Source organism: Oryx dammah, unplaced genomic scaffold, assembly GCF_014754425.2.
Source record: "Oryx dammah isolate SB20612 unplaced genomic scaffold, SCBI_Odam_1.1 HiC_scaffold_21, whole genome shotgun sequence".
Classification (NCBI taxonomy): domain Eukaryota; kingdom Metazoa; phylum Chordata; class Mammalia; order Artiodactyla; family Bovidae; genus Oryx; species Oryx dammah.
Window position 1 is genome coordinate 144,998 of NW_024070205.1, and position 21,049 is coordinate 166,046.

At 61.0% G+C, this 21,049-nt stretch overlaps 1 protein-coding gene across 4 annotated transcripts in view; it reads left to right on the forward strand.

Annotated features, from left to right (window-relative positions):
• Positions 1-1,997: 1,997 nt before the first annotated feature.
• NAV1 (neuron navigator 1) overlaps positions 1,998-21,049 on the forward strand; it is a 189,558-nt gene continuing 170,506 nt past the window's right edge. For all 4 annotated transcript variants that reach the window (XM_040263188.1, XM_040263190.1, XM_040263191.1 and 1 more), the window contains exon 1: positions 1,998-2,356. The gene's annotated coding sequence lies outside the window, so the exon portion shown is untranslated. The remainder of the gene's footprint in view (positions 2,357-21,049) is intronic.

Here is a 21,049-nt window from a genome sequence, read left to right on the forward strand (position 1 = left end):
CAGTAGAGTTTGGAGGACTCCTGGGGTGGGGGAGGGGTGTTGCTGAGCCTGAATCCCACTGTCTCCCTCACGGCAAGCCACTCCACCAGGCACCACTCCTCTTCCCTCAGCCTCCTCTCCCGGCAGCCAGGCCCTTGCTTTTGCTTCTTATTGATTTTCATATTTAAGGAAAATCCATTTGCTTGATTCAGAGTAACTGAGTCATCATGGGGTTTGGAGGAAAAGTGCTCACAAGGCAGCTGCTTGGCAGAGGCCTCTCCTGGGCGGGGCGGGATCCCACTTCCCACCCAGACGAGGCTGCATCCGCGGGCCCTGCGGCTCCTCACACGTGGCCCTGTCCCACCAACTGGGCTCACACAGCTTCCGCCCCGCAGCAACCCAGGCCTGGTCCTCTCCTCCCTGCTCCCGCCTGTCCACGTCCTTCGCCGTCGGAGCTCCACACCAGGTCATGCAGAGCAGGGCTGGGGACGGGTATGATCCGCCACTCACAAACGGGAGGGAAACACTGACCCCACAAGGGGAGAGACTTCACCCTCAGGAAACCGTGGCTTTTGCCTTCTCCCCCATCCAGCGCCCTGGGAACAGCACCTTCCTGACAGACCAGTGTGGGCGGGGCCCGAGTGCATCCTGGGGGTGAACTAGAGGGCAGCTCAGGGTCTGCTGTGTGGGCCTCCGTCCCCAGGCCTCAGAGGCAAGGCGCTCAGCCAGCCTATCCTGTGAGCCTTTGAGACAGGACGGTGCTTCTTCTAAAAGAACCAGGCTCCCCTGTGCAGGCCGGTGGACCTGTGAAAAGCAAGAGAGATCCCAGTCAGCCCATCACTGAATGCCAAACTGGACGAAGGCTTGCAGGACCGAGGGATCAAAATAACAACTATGGTTTACTGAGGGGTGCCAGGCACTATGCTGCGTGTGCCACCTAGATTATCGCGCTTAATCCTCCCAACAATTGGAAAAGATGGCAGCTGATGAAGAAACCAAAATGGCCCCAAAGAATCCGTTCAGGTTCCCACAGCTGGTGAGGAGCAAACGGACTTGAGCGGGGCACTTTGCCTTCACATCCACTCAGCCGTTACATCCTCAGGGCAAGGACTCGCCTGCGTGTCCCTCTGGGACAGTCTCTCTGTCCCTCTCCCGACCAAAACAGACAACTCATTCTTTTCATGGGCAAAAAAGACATCAAAATCTTTTCTGCGATCAGTTGAGAACTTCCTCAGTGTCACCGGCAGCCACTGCCTGGCGCACCTCTCTCGTCCTCTGTGTGCACAGCCACTGTGACCTGTGTGACTGACGGCCGGGGCTGGGCGCAACTCTGCTGACCCTTTGCCCACAGCAGATGTTGCAGGCGGATTTGGGGACCTCCCAGGGACCTGGCCCCGGACGTCAATCTGCCTGTTCTGTGGAGCTGGCCGCCTCTGGTCCCAGGCTGCTGGCTCCTTGCTCCCACAGCTGCCTTTCTCAGGGACGGAGGCTCCAGAAGCTGGGGCCACCTGGCCTTCGCGGGCCTTCTGGGAGGCACGCGGCCTGGCCCCTCCTTCAGCCGGTCTGAGGGTCCGCTCGTTTCCTTTCCCCTTCCTGCCCTCCTCCTCGTCCCAAGCCCCAGAAGGAGGCGGGACAGGCCAGGGTCAGGAGGTAGGATGGAGTCCCGGGCGGGCGTTTCACTGAGCACAGCTACTTGCCAGGCCCTGCTGGAGTCTCCCCGCCCCTCTGCCCCCGCGTCCCACGCCAGACCGAGGAGCAGAGAGGAAGGAAGGGGGCCCGGGGGGAAGGGCGGGGGGCGACCCATCTGTCCCGGCGCCTCCGGACGGCGGGGCGGCCGCAGCCCGAGGGCGCGCGGGGCGGGGGCGGCGGGTCCCCCGGCCTAGGAAAGGCCCGATTGTGCGGAGGCTTCCTGCCCCCCACCCAGCTCCGCCTTTCTGCGGCCGCGGAGGCGGGACGGAAGGCGAAGGCAGGAAAGGGTTACGGGAATAGCTTTCCAATGACAAAGTCTGGAAGGGCCCGGCGCCTCCGCCCCTCTGTGGGTTCGACTGGCACAGCGCGGGGGGGAGCGGGCGCTCGGCGGCGCAGCCTCCGCCCCTGGCCTGGGGAGGCAGCCGGCGTGTGCCCGGGGCAGCGGGTCAGCAGGCTCCGCCCCGCGCCCGGCCGGGGACGCACTTTGTTCGGGATGCCGCCTCTCTCTGGGTCGTGGGCCCGGCGCCGGCGGCTGCCCTAGTGCCACCCGCGGCCGGAGCGTGGACGCCGAGACTCCACCGGGCCCGACCCGGCGCGGGAGCCCGAGAACTTTCTTGCGGCGCGGTCCGGATGAGCAGCTGTGCGCGGCGGCGGCGCGGAGCCCGGGCCCCGGGGCGCAGGCGCGCGGGTGAGTGGCCGGCGCGAGGACCGGGCGGTCGCCGGGCGGGTTCCGGGGCGGGGCCGGGGGGGTCCTGCGGGGCTGGGCACGAGTCCCGGGAGGTGGTCTTGCGCCTGCGGGAGGCTGCGCGCGGGGAGCGGGAGAGAAACTGGAACAAGCACCCGGGAAGGTCCCCGCGGGGCTGCGCGTCTGTGCAGGAGTCGGCTGGTCGGGGGCCGTCCCACCCCGTCTGGGCCGCGTTTTCTTTCCCTTGGTGTAGTTTAAAGGGTGTTGAGATCTATGATCAGATACCGGGCGCTACGTTGCTACACACACCGGCACACACACACGCACCCTGCCCACATCCTCTTCAATCCCAGCCGAGCGCGGTGAACTGCCGGGCAGGTGACCTTGGCGGCTGTTCCAGAAAGCGTTCCCTGGCTCCGGGATGCGCGGAGAAGCGCCCTCGGGCCGGTCCTCGGAGGCCGGCCTTGGCGCGCGCCTGAGAAGGCTTCCCGGAGCCGCCGGACTCAGAGCCCACCTAAGGGTGTGGGGGCCCTGTGGTCCCTTCTGTGCTCATAGCCACGGAGACTGGGCGGAGGATAAGGAGCCGGCCGGGTCTGCTCGGGCCGAGAGGGGAGGCGGAGGGGCGGGGTGCAGAGGTGACCCCGCCCGGCAGACGGGCTCCTAGCCCCAGCGCAACAGAGGAACCTCACTCGGCCGGCGAGTCAGGGGACTTTGTTAAGAGAGCCTGAGGCTCAGCCGGCGCCGCGTCCGGGCCGCGCATCCCCGCGGCAGTGCCGTTTATCTGGCTTCCTGTTTCAGCTGTTGGGACACCATTGGTTCGTTCAAACGCAATGCTGAGTAGCCTGCGGCCTTGTTCGAGCCGCAGAAGCAGAGGGTTTGCCGGGGTTTGCCTCTTGTGAGTGTCTGGTTCTTCAACGCGGTGTCCACTGCAACTCACTTCTAATGGGGCCGCTGACCGCACAAAGAACCCTCCCCGAGTGGGCGGAGCTGCGGGTCCCTGGACCTGGGCTCCCTTCAGGTCGGGCGAGAGGACTCCAGCCTGCTTATGCACGCTTTGTTTTTCTTCCCGCTTTGAGTTTGGGTTTGTGAGTCTTTGGGATTAAACTTGGAAATGAGACCAGGAATCACGGTGACTGGGTTTCCTCCCCAGACAAAGCGTCACAGAGGACTGGGCTTTCAGCAGCGGTTTGGGGGGAAAGTTTTTGATCTGTTTGTAGTTCTGGTCAGCCTGTGTTATCCAGCTCACGCCCTGGATAACCTTGGGGCGGGTCGTTCTTCACTTCTGTACCGGGGGAGGACACACAAGGCTGCTCTGATCTGCACTCCCGCCTCTAGTTTCCCGAGCTGCCCAGGTTTAAAGGGAACAGCCTCTCCCGCTGAGCTCCCCGAGGGCAGGTTTCGCAATCTGCTCTGTGTGTTTGTCTCCCCGGGATGCCCTCCTGCCAGCTCCTGTCTGACCACCTACAAGGCCCAGCACCTAGCAGGCACCTTGTGAGTGTTTTCCTTCCCTTCCCAAACCTCACCCCATCCTGAGTCCATGGCAGCCTCTGGCTTCAGCCCAGCTCTGGCCCCAGAATGGCCTGGAATAGAAACATCTCTTGTCCATCTTTTAAAACCCGTCTCTCTTCCTCTTTTCATTTTCCATCAGTATCATTTCCCTTTTCTTTCAAAGTTCTTTTGACTTCTTAATGGGTTTGGCCTTTAGGAAAACGAGTCAAAGGGGTTTCTTCCCATGCCGGCCCCTGCCCTGCCCGCCCTCCCATCCACAGAGGGCACTCGGGGCCCCTGGGAGGGAGCGGAGCGGCTCCGCGCCACCCTGCTGGGCTGCAGACGCTGCCCGGCAGGCAGGGCTCCCTTGTGCTGGTCCAAGGCGCCTTCTCTCCCAGCCAGTCACCTGTGTGCTTCAGAGCATCTCTCTTCCTGGTATCTCCATCCACAGATCTTAGCAGGTGTCACACAGGTGTTGGCAAGAGAGAAGAACAGAAACGAGGGAAGGGAGACCATGTCCATGGTGGGAGCAGCCCCCAACTCTGAGAGTCTCAGGACCACAGAGAGAGAACTGGGAGATAATACTTCATCTTTCTGGCCCCGAGTCACAAAATCATCTTTAAAAACACTTCTAGTTCCGTCTTCAACTTAAAAAATCCCCACCAACTTCTCAAGTGGAAAACACCCCCCTAAGAACAAATTCTCGGGCCTGCTTTGCTCCTCCCCGCTCTGGGGAAGGCTGACTCAGGCGCCGTTTCCTCCAAGGTGCCTGGGATTTTGCTCCCGCTTTCCTGTGACTCTTGAGACATGAAGGGAGCCAGACGGCTCCTGGGTCCAGAGACCCAGGCCGCTCGGGCCTGCTGTGGTGTGGCCCCCGCCTCCTGCCCGTCTGTCCCCATCAAGCGCATTTGCTTTCCTTGGTTGTAATGAGACGCGCTAACAGGCATGAAAAATTGAAGGAGCCGACACGGCTCCCCCTGCAAGGACCGTGAATAACGAGATATTTCCACCTCGAGAGGCCGCCAGGTTGTCCTGATGCCCAGACCTCAGACGCTCGAGAGCGCTCCTGAGTGGCACTGTTTCCTTCACGTCGTCTTCGGATTATTCGCTGCCAGGGCACAGAATTGCCGCTGACTTCCGGGCTCCGATCTTGTGCCCTGAAACATTTGTTTCTTCGCTCTTGTGGCTTCTGTGTGTGGATTCTTTGGGGTTTACTACAGGTAGGGTCGTGTCAACAGTGGAGACAGATGTGCTCCTTTTCCATGAAGATGGCTCTCATTTCTGCTTCTCCCCAGTCGCCCTGCCGCGCAGAGCGGAGCGGCCGCAGTGAGAGCCGGCAGCCCCGACCTGTTCCTGATCTGAGAAGGAAGCTTTCAGTCCTTACCACAGAGCAGAATATTCGCCGTGGGTTTTTCATAAATGCTGTTTGTCGTGCTGAAGAAATCCCTCCTAGCCCAGCTTTCCTCAGTGTCTTGTATCGCGCACGCTGGAGTTTGTCACGCGAGTCTTGTCTGTGTTAGTTGAGGTCGTCGTGTGTCCTGGTAGGTCACACTGATTGTTTCTCTTGGGTTGACGTTCCCTGGAGTTCCTGAGAAAAATCCCTCTGAAACTTTTTTTTAACTTTCATTTCTTTTATGTAAAAAGCTGAGGAAACTTTGACAAAGTGCTAACATTTTGTAGTTGGGTGGGTTGATGCATGTTTATTATATTTTTCTTTATAGTTATTATACTTTAAATATTAAAGCTTTATTGTGATTCAATATATATGGCATGGAACTGACCACTTAATGACTAAGCAGCCGCTCTGTGGCACTGAGGACATTCCTGCTGACGTCGCTGCCGCCAGAGCTGGGGGCCCTCTCCGTCAACAGCCGCCTCCCACGCTCCTCCCGCCCCGGCCGCCCCCACCACCTGCTGTCACCTGTGAATCTGAATACTTTGTAAAAACTAGAAAAGTCAGGACTTGGAGGCATTGGAGGGTTAAAGGACCCCACCCCACCTCCAAAGGGAGCGTCTTAGAAGGATTCTGACTCAGATCTTCTTGACTTACAAACACTGTGCCAACCACTGTCCCCACGTCAGAGACACGACCAGCCCAGGTGTACACACGAGCTCACCCAGGTGTAGCCAAGAGCTGACCCAGGTGTAGACACGAGCTGACCCAGGTGTAGACACGAGCTGACCCAGGCATAGAAATGAGCTTACGCAGGTGTAGACAGACAGGAGCTCACCCAGGTGTAGACGCGAGCTGACCCAGGTGTAGACACCAGCTCACTCAAGCACAGACATGAACCGACGGGGTCTTCCGGGGGGAAGCCGAGGGAGGACACAAGGCCAGCCCGGCATGAGCTGTGTTTCTCTGGCTCGGCGGCAGCCTCACTGGGACCTCAGACAGGGCAGGGCCCGGGGCTTCCTCGGCCTGGACGTGGCTGCCTCGGTGACTCTGGTGACAGGGAAGGGGAGTGGTAGAGCCGATTTCCTCCCCGGAACCCCGGGCTGGTCACTGCTTGCAGCGACGCAACTCCTCCCCATCTGGACAGTAAACTGACCCACTTTTCACCCCTCCCAGATTTTAAAGTCCATTTGTAAACAGAATAAACACCAACCTCTGTAGAATTAAACTCAGAGCTGGAAAGAACCATGTCTTGGTTCTTTCCGTCCGTATTTGCCGTCCAGACAGCGCGGGCGCCTCTAAACCCTCCCCCCAGGGTCCTCAGGCCGGGACCCCTCTGTGGCCCGGGAACCCCGCGACAGCTTGCCGAAACCGCCTGGTTCCGATGTGGACGCCCTGTTAGGCTTCCTCTTGGATTAATCTGTGGTGGGCATGATTGCCACCCGCTGGTGGAGATCCCGGGTAAAGGGGCTTCCCTGATGCACCCCTGAATGAAGCAGGGCTAGCGGTAAGCCGAGTGGAGCAATGTGGCAGCCTTTTAGGGTCTGGATGTGGTGCCGGCCGCGGCCCCAGGCTCTTGCTCTGACCCGTCTCCTTCAGATCGCGCTCACTGGGGTGATCTCCAGAACCTTCTGGGAAGACGGGTGTCGTCACAGCAGGAACTTGGCCATGAAGCGAGGCAAACTGGGGGTCAAGGCTCAGGTCTGGACTTTGCAGCGAAGTCCTCAGCGCACGGTGGATAGCCCACAAGTGTCCGCCCTTAGGGTCGCACTCTGCCCCCGAGCTCGCCAGTGCGGTCCACGGGGCGCAGGCAGACCCAGCCGAGGCCCTGCTTCTCCCCAGGAGGGCGTGACGAAAACTCCCGTCTCCTAAGACGCTGCTCCCCACACTCCTGGTCTCAGCCCACCCCTTCCGTCAGCGTGATCCCTGTGGTCTGGCCAGGCTGGGAAATTCCCTGGGGGAGCGCTTGGGTGGCAGGAGCCCGGGAGCCTGCCCCTCCCCAGGACAGTCATCCGCAGGCCAGCAGGGACCACCCGTATCCGGGGGAGGCAGCTCTCTACTCCCGCTCCTCCACGTGCCCTCTGTGGGCGTCACGGCTCGTCAGCCAGGCGAGCCCGCTGTGCCGCTGTAGGCGCTGCCCTCAGGAGCTGGGCGCAGCCAGAGGGCAGGAGGCCGGGGTGGCAGGCCTCCTTTGCTCCTTGCTGTAGCGCTCCTCACGTGCCCTGCGGACCGCTAGTTTTGCAGACCTGGGCAGAGCGTGCAGTAGACCCTGGGAGGTGACTGTCACGCCGGTGCCTCCGCCCAGCTCACTGGTGCAGATAATTGAGTTAGCTGGGCAGGAGCCTGGGCTCCGGGCGCCGCTGAGATGCCAACTGTTCTGTCTGTTCTCCTTGGACCAAACAGACAGCTGACCTGCCGCCGGGTGCAGCCCTGGCTGGGACCCACCAACAGCCGCCCACCTGGCCCCGTCTGGGGCGGTTCTGGGGGTCTCGGCCCTCCCCCACATCCCGCCCGCAACACACACGCCCTCGGGACGGTGGCAACTGTTGGGTCAGGGCTGGCCCCGATTCCTCGGCCCTGAGGGGCATGGCAGAGCCTTCTGATGTGGGAAGGTTTTTTTCCCTGGTAATGTTTCATTTTCAAAAAACGTCTGGTCCGTAGAGGTCAGTGACTGGCACAGGGCATGTCTAGACTCTGCTACCGTCTTGCTCCGAAGCTGTCACCCTCTCCACCTGCCCTCCTACCCACACAGGCAGTCTCCCGAGCCACAGCCCACGCATTACCCGAGGACAAGGACCTACAGCCCCACAGTCACCCTGAATCTCACCAAACTGACACATGTGTCCCCCCCCCAGTCACACGGGCGACACTGGGCCGGCTCACGTGTGTCCCCCCCACGGGCCGTGTTCACTTGCCCCAATGCCCCCTCCAGAGGGCCGTGCCTCCCTCCACCTGCCCTGTTGAGGTCTGAGCTGTGGATTTCTCTCGTGGAAGAGGGACTGCGGTCATGACCCCTTACACTGGGCCAGGCGTGCCCTCGGGGCAAAGCGCTCTGAACTGAGCTCACAGCCTCTTAGTGAGATGGGCACTGGTCTCCCTGTTTTCCTGGGGAGGGAGCTGAGGGTCAGAGAGTTGACCAGGCGGCCCCACCAGTTCCAGCCGCTCCAGGCCGCATGTCAAGTGAGCGTGTGTTTGCAGAAAGTCTTGTACATGTCTTTCGTATTCCTTATCTTCCCCACCTTGCCTTGTGAGGCCTGCTATGCCGCCCGTTTCACCGAGGAGGAGAGTGAGAGGGTACAGACCACAGTCACCAGCCCCAACCCTGAGCGTGACCTGCACTGTCCTCCTGAAGCAAGTTAAGTGCGGCTGGCGGTCTCTGGGGAGTTAAGTGTGGCTGGTGGTCTCTGGGTGATGGAGAATCAGGTGTGGCTTCGGGGAGGGCAGGAGGGGAGGGGCAGTGTCGCCAACATGCTTGTCTTGTTCGGGGGGCAGTTCAAGAGAGTTGTCGAACTGTCCGAAAACAAGAGACCGAAACTCAAGCCCATAGGTGGAAATAGCCGTCAGAGGAATGAGAATTCACCTTTGGGAGGAAGAGCCTGTGCCGTGCTAAGTCACTTCAGTGGCGCCCAACTCGTTGCGGCCCCTTGGACTGCAGGCCGCCGGGCTCCCCTGTCCATGGGATGCCCCCGGCGAGAATGCTGGGGTGGGCGCCGTGCCCTCCTCCGGGGGCCTTCCCCGCCCGGGGACTGAGCTGGGTTCTTTGCCACTGGCGCCACCTGGGAACCCCTCCTACAGCTCTGTCGGGTAACAGTGGGTGTTTTCTAAAGATGCGAAACAGGGAGTGGAGTTCTCGGCGTATCGTCCCAGGTCGTGTCGGTCATCCCCCAAGAGGTGGCTGCGGCGGCTCCCTGGGCGGCAGGCTGGCCTGACTGGGGATGCTGAGCCCAGGCCCCAGGCCCGCTGGGCCCTCTCAACAGCCAGAGCCCTAGGACTCTCTGCACCCCCAGAGGAGCACTGGTGTTTTCGTTGTAAGAATTTTAAAAGCACCTTTCAAAGTCTTTGGACATCGGCAACACGTTTCTTAATCATTTAATGTTGGCTATTTCTTGGTGACCCTGAACCTCAGCAGAAACTATTGTGAAGTGAGAAAACATTTACCTACCACTTATTTTCAAATATAATGCATTGTATGAAAAGTAAATATAATTATCGATTCAGTTGGCACGGTGTCAGGATTCACAGATGCAAGCACTTTGGTTAATGTCAGTTTTTGGAGTTTTATTTTGTATTTTGGAACCTAGGTTCCCTTGCGGGCCTCTGAAGGTCTCCTCGGCCCCAGGCCTTCTGATTTAGAAGCTGGTGGGGCTGGTGAGTGCAGAGGTAGCCCTGAAGGATGTGCTGTGAGGGCTTGTGGCGCGCAGACCCTCAGGGCACACCAAGTGCAGCTGTGTCCTGACCTCGTGCATGAAGGTGAGCCAGCCTGGAGCCCCACAAGCCTGGCCCTGCGTCCCCAGCTGCCTCTTTCTGAAGCCTGCCCTGTGGAAGTTCCTCTAGTTTTGTGAGCGGCCCCCGCGGGTTGACTTCCCATTCCAGGATCTCGTTCCCTGCCCCTGGCACCCCCTAGGAGGCAGGACCTACGTCCCCTTTCTGCAGATGCTGAAGCTAGGACACAGAGAGGGTCGGACTCCACGGCTGTGAGTTTGAGCAGACTCGGAGATAGTAAAGGACAGGGAAGCCTGGCGTGCTGCAGTCCGTGGGGTTTCAAAGATCTGTGCACGACTTAGAGGCCGAACAATAACAGGAGAGGGTAGGTAACTTGCCCAAAGCCACACAGCTCCAGGGAATGGGGTATTCCTTCCGGCGCCCCACCCCCAGCCTACACAGCCGCGGTGGGCAGTGTCTTCAGTGGTGCGTGGACGTAAACTGCAGGCGTTGTGTCTGTTACACAGAGGCAGGGATCTCTCACATCGACTTTCTGCTAACTTTCCTATTGCATTTACTTTGACAAATGCTTAAGATTTGTCTTTTAAGAGCAGCTACTTACCCTTAGGCTGCGATGGCACACAAGCGTGGCCGAGAGGAGCTACCCCACGTCCGAGGTTGGGGCAGAAGCTGGGAGGACCCCATGCCCGAGGGGAGGCGGCCAAGAGGAGCTATGCCTCATCCGAGATCAGGGGCAGCGGCCGAGAGTGCCAGGCTGCGACGGCACAGGAACGGCCGAGAGGAGCCACCATACGTCCCAGGTAGCTCGGATGAGTGAACGTCGACATTCTAGGAATCAGCGAACTAAAATGGACTGGAATGGTTGAATTTAACTCAGATGACCATTATATCTACTACTGTGGGCAGGAATCCCTCAGAAGAAATGGAGTAGCCATCATGGTTAACAAAAGAGTCCGAAATGAAGTACTTGGATGCAATCTCAAAAATGACAGAATGATCTCTGTTCGTTTCCAAGGCAAATCATTCACTCTCAAGGTGATCCAAGTCTATGCCCCAACCAGTAATGCTGCAGAAGCTGAACGGTTCTATGAACACCTACAAGACCTTGTAGAACTAACACCCAAAAAAGATGTCCTTTTCATTATAGGGGACTGGAATGCAAAAGTAGGAAGTCAAGAAACACCTGGAGAAACAGGCAAATTTGGCCTTGGAATACGGAATGAAGCAGAGCAAAGGCTAATAGAGTTTTGCCAAGAGACCGCACTGGTCGTAGCAAACGCCCTCTTCCAACAACACAAGAGAAGACTCGACACATGGACATCACCAGAAGGTCAACACTGAAATCAGATTGATTATATTCTTTGCAGCCAAAGATGGAGAAGCTCTATACAGTCAGCAAAAACAAGACCGGGAGCTGACTGTGGCTCAGATCATGAACTCCTTATTGCCAAATTCAGACTCAAATTGAAGAAAGTATGGAAAACCGCTAGACCATTCAGGTATGACCTAAATCAAATCCCTTATGATTATACAGTGGAAGTGAGAAATAGATTTAAGGGACTAGATCTGATAGAGTGCCTGATGAACTATGGAATGAGGTTCGTGACATTGTACAGGAGACAGGGATCAAGACCATCCCCATGGAAAAGAAATGCAAAAAAGCAAAATGGCTCTCTGGGGAGGCCTTACAAATAGCTGTGAAAAGAAGAGAAGTGAAGAGCAAAGGAGAAAAGGAAAGATATAAGCATCTGAATGCAGAGTTCCAAAGAACAGCAAGAAGACATAAGAAAGCCTTCTTCAGCGATCAATGCAAAGAAATAGAGGAAAACAACCAAATGGGAAAGACTAGAGATCTCTTCAAGAAAATTAGAGATACCAAGGGAACATTTCATGCAAAGATGGGCTCAATAAAGGACAGAAATGGTATGGACCTAACAGAAGCAGAAGATATCAAGAAGAGGTGGCAAGAATACAGAGAACTGTACAAAAAAGATCTTCACAACCAAGATAATCACGATGGTGTGATCACTCATCTAGAGCCAGACATCCTGGAATGTGAAGTCAAGTGGGCCTTAGAAAGCATCGCTACGAACAAAGCTAGTGGAGGTGATGGAATTCCAGTGGAGCTATTTCAAATCCTGAAAGATGATGCTGTGAAAGTGCTGCCCTCAATATGCCAGCACATTTGGAAAACTCAACAGTGGCCACAGGACTGGAAAAGGTCAGTTTTCATTCCAATCCCAAAGAAAGGCAATGCCAAAGAATGCTCAAACTACCACACAATTGCACTCATCTCAAAGCATTACTTTGAGTAAAGTAATGCTCAATAATTCTCCAAGCCAGGCTTCAGAAATACGTGAACGGTGAACTTCCAGATGTTCAAACTGGTTTTCGAAAAGGCAGAGGAACGAGAGATCAAATTGCCAACATCTGCTGGACCATGGAAAAAGCAAGAGAGTTCCAGAAAAACATCTATTTCTGCTTTATTGACTATGCCAAAGCCTTTGACTATGTGGATCACAATAAACTGTGGAAAATTCAAGAGATGGGAATACCAGACCACCTGACCTGCCTCTTGATTAACCTATATGCAGGTCAGGTGGCAACAGTTAGAACTGGACATGGAACAACAGACTGGTTCCAAATAGGGAAAGGAGTACGTCAAGGCTGTATATTGTCACCCTGCTTATTTAACTTCTATGCAGAGTACATCATGAGAAACGCTGGGCTGGAAGAAGCACAAGCTGGAATCAAGATTGCCAGGAGAAATATCAATAACCTCAGATATGTAGATGACATCACCCTTATGGCAGAAAGTGAAGAGGAACTAAAAAGCCTCTTGATGAAAGTGAAAGAGGAGAGTGTAAAAGTTGGCTTAAAGCTCAACATTCAGAAAACGAGGATCATGGCATCTGGTCCCATCACTTCATGGGAAATAGATGGAGAAACAGTGGAAACAGTGTCAGACTTTATTTTTCTGGGCTCCAAGATCACTGCAGCCATGAAATTAAAAGATGCTTACTCCTTGGAAGGAAAGTTATGGCCAACCTAGACAGCATATTGAGAAGCAGAGACGTTACTTTGCCAACAAAGGTCCATCTAGTCAAGGCTATGGTTTTTCCTGTGGTCATGTATGGATGTGAGAGTTGGACTGTGAAGAAAGCTGAGCGCTGAAGAATTGATGCTTTTGAACTGTGGTGTTGGAGAAGACTCTTGAGAGTCCGTCCCTTGGACTGCAAGGAGATCCAACCAGTCCATCCTAAAGGAGATCAGCTCTGCGATTTCTCTGGAAGGAGTGATGCTGAAGCTGAAACTCCAATACTTTGGCCACCTCATGGGAAGAGTTGACTCACTGGAAAAGACTCTGATGCTGGGAGGGACTGGGGGCAGGAGGAGAAGGGGACAACAGAGGATGAGATGGCTGGATGGCATCACCGACTCGATGGACGTGTGTTTGAGTGAACTCCAAGTTGGTGATGGGAGGCCTGGCGTGCTGCAATTCATGGGGTCGCGAAGAGTCAGACACGACTGAGCGACAACTGAACTGAACTGAACCTTATCATCCCTGCAGACTTTACCTGGTTAGTCTGAGGATCACTGCAAAAGCGTATATTTTGAGTTCCGTTTTTCATTTTCTCCTCAGAGTTGAAAACAACCGTTTTGCATGGACCTCGTTGCGCTGTCTGGCGATGCAGTGAGCACTCCGGCCCGTCAGCTGGCCTGGAGCTGATGCCTCAGCCTCCCGAGTCCCGTGAGCCCAGGCCTCTCCACTGCTACCCAGCTCCTTACCGCACATCACCACAAGGCCTTGTCTCTCAAGACCATGTTACCCCGAGTCACCCCACTTCCTCGTGCTGGCAGTGACCCCTGGGGCATCCAGAATGTGCCCCAGAGTTGGCGTGACTGGAGAGAGGGTGGAAGGGGTCACACAGAGCCGGCCACAGGGGCCAGGACACCCAGCCCCACGTGCAGCGGAGACAGAGGCCTCCGTGTCTGGGTCTGGGAGGGGCGATGGGCCCACAGGGCTTGGAGAGGCAGCCCAGGACGGAGGAGAGCCTGCTGGGCTGGACTTGGACCTGGAGCAGCCTGAGGGTCCTGGCTCAGGCAGGTCAGGCAATCTTGGCTCACGGACGCCTCAGGGGACGCGGTGGGGCACCCATAGCTGGGTAGTCATGAGTATCTGTCCCCTCTGCTGGGTGGTTGTGGGTGTCCGTCCCTCTCCTGGGCGTCCGTCCCCTCTCCCAAGTGTCACTTCTCCTGGGCGTCCGTCCGTCTCCCAGGCATCTGTCCCCAACCCAGGTGTCCATCCCTCTCCCGGGCGCCCGTCCCCTCTCCCGGGCGCCCGTCCCTCTCCCGGGCATTCATCCATCTCCCAGGCGCCCGTCCCCTCTCCCGGGTGGTCCTGGGTATCTGTCCCTCCCCCGGGCAGCCTTGGCCGTCCGTCCCCTCTCCTGCCCACAGGAGCCCCTGCTCCTGGCTCTCCCTGGCCACTGAGCAGTCACCCCCCACTGGCCCCGATTGTCACCCTTGGTCTGGGCACCCCAAGCTGCCCCCAGCGCCGTTGCACGTGGTCCTCAGAGGGCAAACACCCCTGGGCCAGGTGTTGGGGCCAAAGTATGTTGGCCACAAATGCTTGGCTGCCCAGCCCCGCGGACCATGCTTCTGGGTGGATTTATGCCCCGGGGGTGTTTTTATGTCCGAGCGGGACGGGTGGGGGGCACTGGAGGGCCCCAGGCCCCTGGGCACAGCCTGTGCACCCTGGCCCTGGCTGTCTCCAGGGCCTCATAAACAGCCCCGGCTTCACGGGTGTGGCCGAGGCGGAGGACACAGGAAGGGGGAGACTTGAAACGATGAGCTCAAGCCTCAGGAGCCGAAGGCCTGGTGTGGCCGTCGCCGTGGGAGCAGGGTGCCAGGGAGGGCGGAACGGAGCCCAGTGTCTGAGCCAGGAGGGCCGTGGCCTCTGCCCACCTCGCGTCGGGGGTACCCGCTGCTGCCCCAAGCCGGCCGGCCGAGCCCCGAGCTGGCCGGCCGGGCCCCGAGCACAGCCTGAGCGAGACCCCGTCCAGAGAGAAGCAGGAGGACCTTACCCCACCGTCCACAGCCCATCTCACAGCCCAGGAGCTCCTTTCCCTCCAACCCAGAGGGAAGGGACCCTTTTCTCCTTCTCCCTATTCGCCTGTGTTTTCGAGGCGTGATTTACATTTAGTAAGTGTCCATCTGCTGAGCTGTTCAGACAGACCGCCGCTTGGTGACCTTGCCCCAGTGCAGACCCAGGACGATTCCCTCAGCCCGTCTCCATCCCCGGCATCAGCGCCTCTGCCGTGGGTTCACTGCTGTGCGCTTGTCGCCCTGGACTCCACGAGCCAGACTGCGCAGCGGGCCCCGGGCGCGTCTGGCCTCCTCCACTCAGCGAGCGGCTTCCGAGCCTCATCCGCGCCGAGTGGTGTGCTTTGCTAGTTCCCACTCCTGCCGTGGGGATGGACTCAGTTGTTTGTGGGGCAGCTCCTGACGCTTTTCCTGCCTGGGGAGTCACACCCACCCGCATCGAGAGGCTCTCAGGGTCTGGGCCTGAAGATGAGCTGGAGGTCTTTGTGGGGGCTTCTCGCCTTTGTGCCCAGACGGCTCCCTGAGTCATGGCTCCCTGTCTGTGGCCGTGGAGCCTTCTCTTCCCTCCCGGAGTGGAAGGGTTCAGACCAAGGCTCCAAGAGGGGGTCCGACTGGGGGTCTGAGCTCTGGCTCAGCTCCGGGCACTGGAGGGGCCCCAGCCCGTGCTCTGGGCTCCAAGGGGAGCCTCCAGTGGACGGAACGGGTGGGCCGAGGGGTCTGCTGTCAGCCACGGGCAGCTGCTGGGGGCGGCCTGGTGGGAATGACCCTCAGAGGGACTCCTCCCACGAGAGTGAGCCCGCTGTCCTGACCGCGGACCCAGGGGAGGCAAAGAGGGCCGGGCGCGTGTTGGTCCGCTGGGCCTGCGTCACACGGTGCCAGCAGCGGGGCGAGCGGGGCGGCCGGAGCGGCCTGCCGTCTCGCGCGGGCTGAGCGCTGGCCTGCGGGGCGGGACCGGGCCCCCTCGCCTGCCCTGCCGCTTCTGGCCGCCCGTGTCCCCGGCAGCCTGGTGCCCCCGGCGGGCCGCTCCTGACGTGGTCTCTTCCTCCGTGCTCAGGGCCGCCTCCTCCCTGCAGTCCTCGTATCAGGCCCCGACGTGTGTCTGTGTGCGGGGTCTCCCTCTCCTGACCCGGGTGCCCTGCTCCGGGGTCACAGCCGCTAACACCTGCAGGGGCCCTGTTTCCAAACGAGGTCGTCTGAGATGACGGAAGTTAGCGCCTCAGCCGTCTTCCTGAGGACACGGCTCAGCCTCTAACGCCCCGCCCGCCTCGTGCCGCGGGGTTACTGGCACGTGTGCCTTCTTGAGGGATTCCCTCCCCCCCGCCTCCATCTCCTCACCGGAGTTGGTCTCCGGGTTCTTCTCCGGGTGTCAGGCCTGCAAGTCTTTGCTTCCGCAGTTCTGAGAGTTCATGTCTGGGGAAGCTGTGGGGTCCCTGACAGACGCAGAGAAGCTGGGGGGACCGGTTGGTGTCCGAGCCCCACCTCTCAGGCCTGCCCTCATCCAGGCACCCCGCTTCCCTCCTCAGGGTCGGACCCTCACAAGGCCTGAGGCTTCACCTGCAGCCCTGGCCGTTGGCCCCCCCCAGTGAGGCGCTATAAATAACACTTTCCTATGCGAAGGCCCTCTTCCTGCAGGAAGCACAGCGGCCTGCGGGGAGGAAAGAGGTGTTTCCGGAAGACAGGCCGGATGGAGAGAGGCTAGCGGGTCCCTGGGAGGGAGGAAGGCCCCGGAGGTGAGCGAGCCGGAGGCCAGTGGGCGACCCAGGGCTGCTGGGGGCTAGCGGTGGCTCTGCCGGGCGTGTGCTCAGGAGGAGAGGCGTGAGAAGGTCCGGAGGGTGGGGCACGGGCTTTCGGCCGAGCGGGAGGGAGGCACGCGTTCACTGACGCCCCGGCGCCTGGCCGTTTCCCTGAGCTCTTGCTGGGGCAGCGCTGGGCCTGGGACGGGTGGTCCAGGCTCGGGGACGACACTGGTGGGAAAGCAAACCAGGGTTTAGCCCGGGGTAGCTGTGCAGCAGGACCAGCGCAGGGCTGGCGGGGGCGACACAGGAGGGATTGTGGCCTCATGGGGGGCGGGCTCCCAGGACTGAGGCAGGCGGAGGGTGGGGCGGGGCAGGGCGGGGCAGGGGTTCGGGCAAGGCCAAAGCCCCCAGCCTCCTGATCTCGGGCCTCCTGGCCCAGACTTGTCCCGGAGGGGGCCTCTGGTTGGTGGGGGGTCGGTGGGGGGTCGGTGGGGGTCTCCGAGCAGCCCTTCTCCTCTCGAGGCCCTGCCCACCCCGGAGGCCGTCTCGGGTGTGCTGCCCGCTCCTGGCCGGCCGACGGCATCCTGTGCTGGAGACACGTGAGAGCCCCGGAAAATCGTCACCCCAGGGGACAGGCTTGGCCCTGCCTGTGCTGCCCCGGCTCCCAGCGGTGGCGTGGCTGCCCAGCCAGGCACGGATCGTGAGCTCGTGCTCAGCCCCTTCTCCCTCTGCCTGTGGTTTGAGGAGACAGTCGAGGCTGGGCTGCATGCTCTCCGGGTCCCTGAACCCAGCCCGCAGGCCGGCGGGTTTGCAGGGGCTGGAGGTGCAGGGCGGGGTCGTCGCCTGGAGCTGTGGGGTCCCCCCCTTTCGGGGCTCCATTTGGGAGCCCTCGGGAACAGGGTCGTGCCTGTCCACGCCCTCCTCAGGTGGGGCCGCTGTGCGGTTGGTGCAGGGCCCCAGGCAGGACGGTTACCCTTTGTCTGCAGCGGCTGAGTCTTCCCACCGCTGCCACGAGGGGGCGCAGCCTCCCACAGAAGCGGGTCCCATCGCCGTGTGGGCTGTATGTAGGCCACTGGGGCCTCGGCCGCTCTGCGCCTTGAGGGCTCAGGGCAGGCTCGGGCGTCCCCTCCTCCACCACTGCCCGCCGCCCCGGGGGCGTCCTGAGCCAGCCCGACAGCCCTGTATCTGGACCAGCTCGGGGCCAGGGGGCGACGCAGCCAGCGGGAAGCAGGTGGGCTGGGACTGTGCCGCCAGGGGCCTCGCCCCACAGAGCCCCTGAGGGGCGAAGACCCCCTGAAACCCCACCCCCCGGCCCCACAGGCCCGGTCGGTGCCCCACGGGGCCCGAGGCCTTCGCAGCCCAGGTCTGTGGCTTCGCCATCCCTTCCACGCCGCCTCCTTGGACAGAGGGCCTGAGCAGCACGTCCTGACCCCCGAGGCCTGGCCACACTCCGGGCCAGCCCCACGGGCATGCAGCCACCCTGGGCCTGGGGCAGGTCAGCGCCCTGCTGCACTCCCAGCCCTCATTCCCTCCGGGGTCCGAGGGGGCATCCGTCTAGGGGCTGTCTTGGGGCTGAGTAGGGGTGGGGTCCTGGCGCCATGAACCCCCTCTTGCTGAGACCCCTGAGTCCTTGCTTTGACCCCGGGAGCCTTGGGAGGCCCTGCTCTGCCCCAAGTCCCCCCTCTGTTTTGAAGGGATGGTGTTGGCAGCCCCTTAATGCTGGGACTATGGGAGCGGTCGGTCAAGGACGGTACGAAACGAGGTGAGGTTTCTGTGCTGGGAGGGTGGTGACTGTGAACGGCAGAGAGCAGGGACCCCCAGCCTCGAGGGGGAGAGGGGATGAAGGGCCTTCCCTGCCGGGCATGCGTCCGGTTCTCCTCCCTGCTGGCCCGGTGGCCAACAGGCACGTCAGCCTCCTGGGCTTAAAGATCGACCTGCAGGGCGGCTGGCCTCCCTCTCCATCATCTGTGTTTCTAGGTTTCCCTGCTGGGTCTCTTTACCCAGATGGCAGGCACTGTTGCGGGTGGGCTCTGCCTCCTGTGAGTTTGGGAGGACTCTCGCTGAAGGCAGGAGCTCCCGTGCCATCAGCCTGGGAGCAAGATCTTGAAGATCAGAATAAAGGCACCTGAGGACTGAGAGTCGTTAAGTTTGAGAGCGGCTGGTGGGCTGAGACGAGCCCACCTCGGGACCTCAGGTCAGGGTGCTGTGGGCAGGAGGGGCTTCTGCAGGCGAGGGTCTGGGAGGCAGACGCCGGGCTGGGAGCAGGCCTGGGAGGCTCTGATTGCGGGCCCTGTGACTCCCCCCAAGCGCCCCCAGCAGAGCAGCCCCTCCGCAGCAGGCTGCGCCCGGACTGAGTGGCCGGCCTGGGCTGGCAGCGGGGAGGCCGGCTGCATCTCGGTAGGAAGAGCCAAGGGGTCCTGGCCGGGCGGCCGCCCAGCCCCAAGCTGTGCTCGGGCAGCTCACATGCAGCGGTCCTGTGCCAGGCCCCTGGGCTGGGCTGGGGCGGGCTCCAGGCCGCGGGGGCTGGTGGGGAGCGGGCCGCTGGGCCGGTCCTGCCCCGATGCTCTGTCCAGGGTCTTGTCTGTAAGGAGGCCAGGGCCCAGGGAGGAGGTGGGCTCTGGGGCCACGACCGTCGCCTGGACCCTGGACCCCTGTGTCTGGTGACCGCAGCCCGTGAGCTCTGTCGCATCGGCCTCCTTTTCTGAAAAATGGGTGAAGGCTGTGCGGGTGCTGGGCGGTCAGGGAGGTGACACGTGGGCCTCGTGAGCGGTGTTTGCCGGGACGGGCCTCCTGGGCCCTCGACTCAGCTGCCCTGACCCGTGGGGAGTGGCCACCCTGTTCAGAGGTGACAGGCTGGGCAGAGGGCAGCACAGGGGAGCCGTCCCGGGCTCGCTCCTGAGGAAACAGGCAGGAAACGTGACCCGGAGAAACCCCGCGGAGAAGCTCGGACAGCAGAGGGCTGCCAGCTCACCCCACGAGTGGCCTCTGCCCGGCGTGGTTTCCTGGGGCAGCCGGGCTGGGCGGGGCATGGGCACAAAGGCGCGGCCTGGGGGCGAAGGACCCCAGCAGATCCCGCAGGTGCAAGGGTGTACCCGGGTGGCCCCTGGACCCGCGGACCGGAGGCTGGTGGAATCGGATGCCTGGGGCGTGTGCTCCAGGCCTAAACCCCCCCTCCCGACTTCTCTGAGCCTCTGTTTCCTCTTCTGCAAGGTGAAGGCACGATTCCTGTTTGAAGGGGTGCCTGAGGTTAGGGGGCGGGAGCACGGGGGGCCCGCAGGCGACCAACAGGCTCTGCAGGCCGCCCACCCATGGGGCCAGGCTGAGCACGGGCTCTGGGGGTATCTCCTTTGGTTGGGGCCGAGGTCAGGGGTCCTCCTGCCCCTGCCCCTCCCCACCTCTCACGGTGGGGGGCGCGTCCCTGGGGGCTGACCCCACCCACTGGGTGGCTCCCCACCCGCCCTGCACCCCCATCGCCCGCGGCTCTGTAGTTCGGGGCCCTGGGGAACCACCAGGCTCAGGCCCTGCGTGGCTGGGTGTGCTCCTCAGGGGCTCCTCGCTCGGCAGCTTCTGAGGAAACTTTCCTCCTTTTCTGAGCAGCGGCAGGGCCCTGGGCCCTCCCCTCACCGCCCTCTGTCTCTGAAACCGGGAAAGAGGCTCTGCTGTGAGGGGTCTGTGTGACTGGGTCGGGTCCCCTTGGATCACCCGGGGTCACCCCTGGTCCGAAACCCGACCACATCTGCCAGAGCCCTCGTGTCGGGGCGGGGGACATGTTCACAGGCAGGTTCCAAGCATCAGGGCATCTTGGGGTCCTGGCCCCTGGCAGGCGGTGTTGGTCCCCCTCTCAGAGTGATACTGAGGGGTGCGTGAGCAGGGCCGTGGGGCCGGGGTGCGATGGGTGTCTGGCGGCAGCTCGTCGCCCTGTGGTGCCCGGCGCCCGCACCCTCACGGGTCTCGGCAGCCCCAGCGCCGGGCCCGGGAGACACACAAAGCGTCCTTGTGCTGTGTGGGGGCGGCTGCCAGCCGCAGGCATGGGGCCTGGCGCGCTCTCCCGGGGACGTGGCGTCCACCCAGACCGCGGGGGAACAGAAGGGCCCCTTCTCCAGGCGGACCCCGCGGGAACTGAAGCCCCTCTGTGGGGAAGAATCCCTCTCTTGTGAGCAGCTCTGCTGTTTGCAGAGCGTTTCACAATCGTTTTTACTAGCAGAGCCCCTGGGACCCAAGCACGATGGGGGCTGTGCCCACCCCCGCCTTCACAGTGCCCGCAGTCAGGCTGGACCCCCAGCCCCGGGGTGGAGAGGGTGAGGCCGTCAGTCACCAAGGGTGCCAGACCCTCCCCCGCCCCCAGTTCACCGAACTGAGCCCAGAGTCAGCACTGGCGCCCCGGGGCCTCTGCAGAGTTCCTCTGGAAGATCAGCAGGAAACGCTGCCGTCCCACCCTCAGCGTCTTACGGTCCTTCTCACAGGCCCTGACCCCGCCCCGCCCCGCCCCCTAGCTCAGGGGGATCTCCCTCCACCCCAGCCACCCCCCCC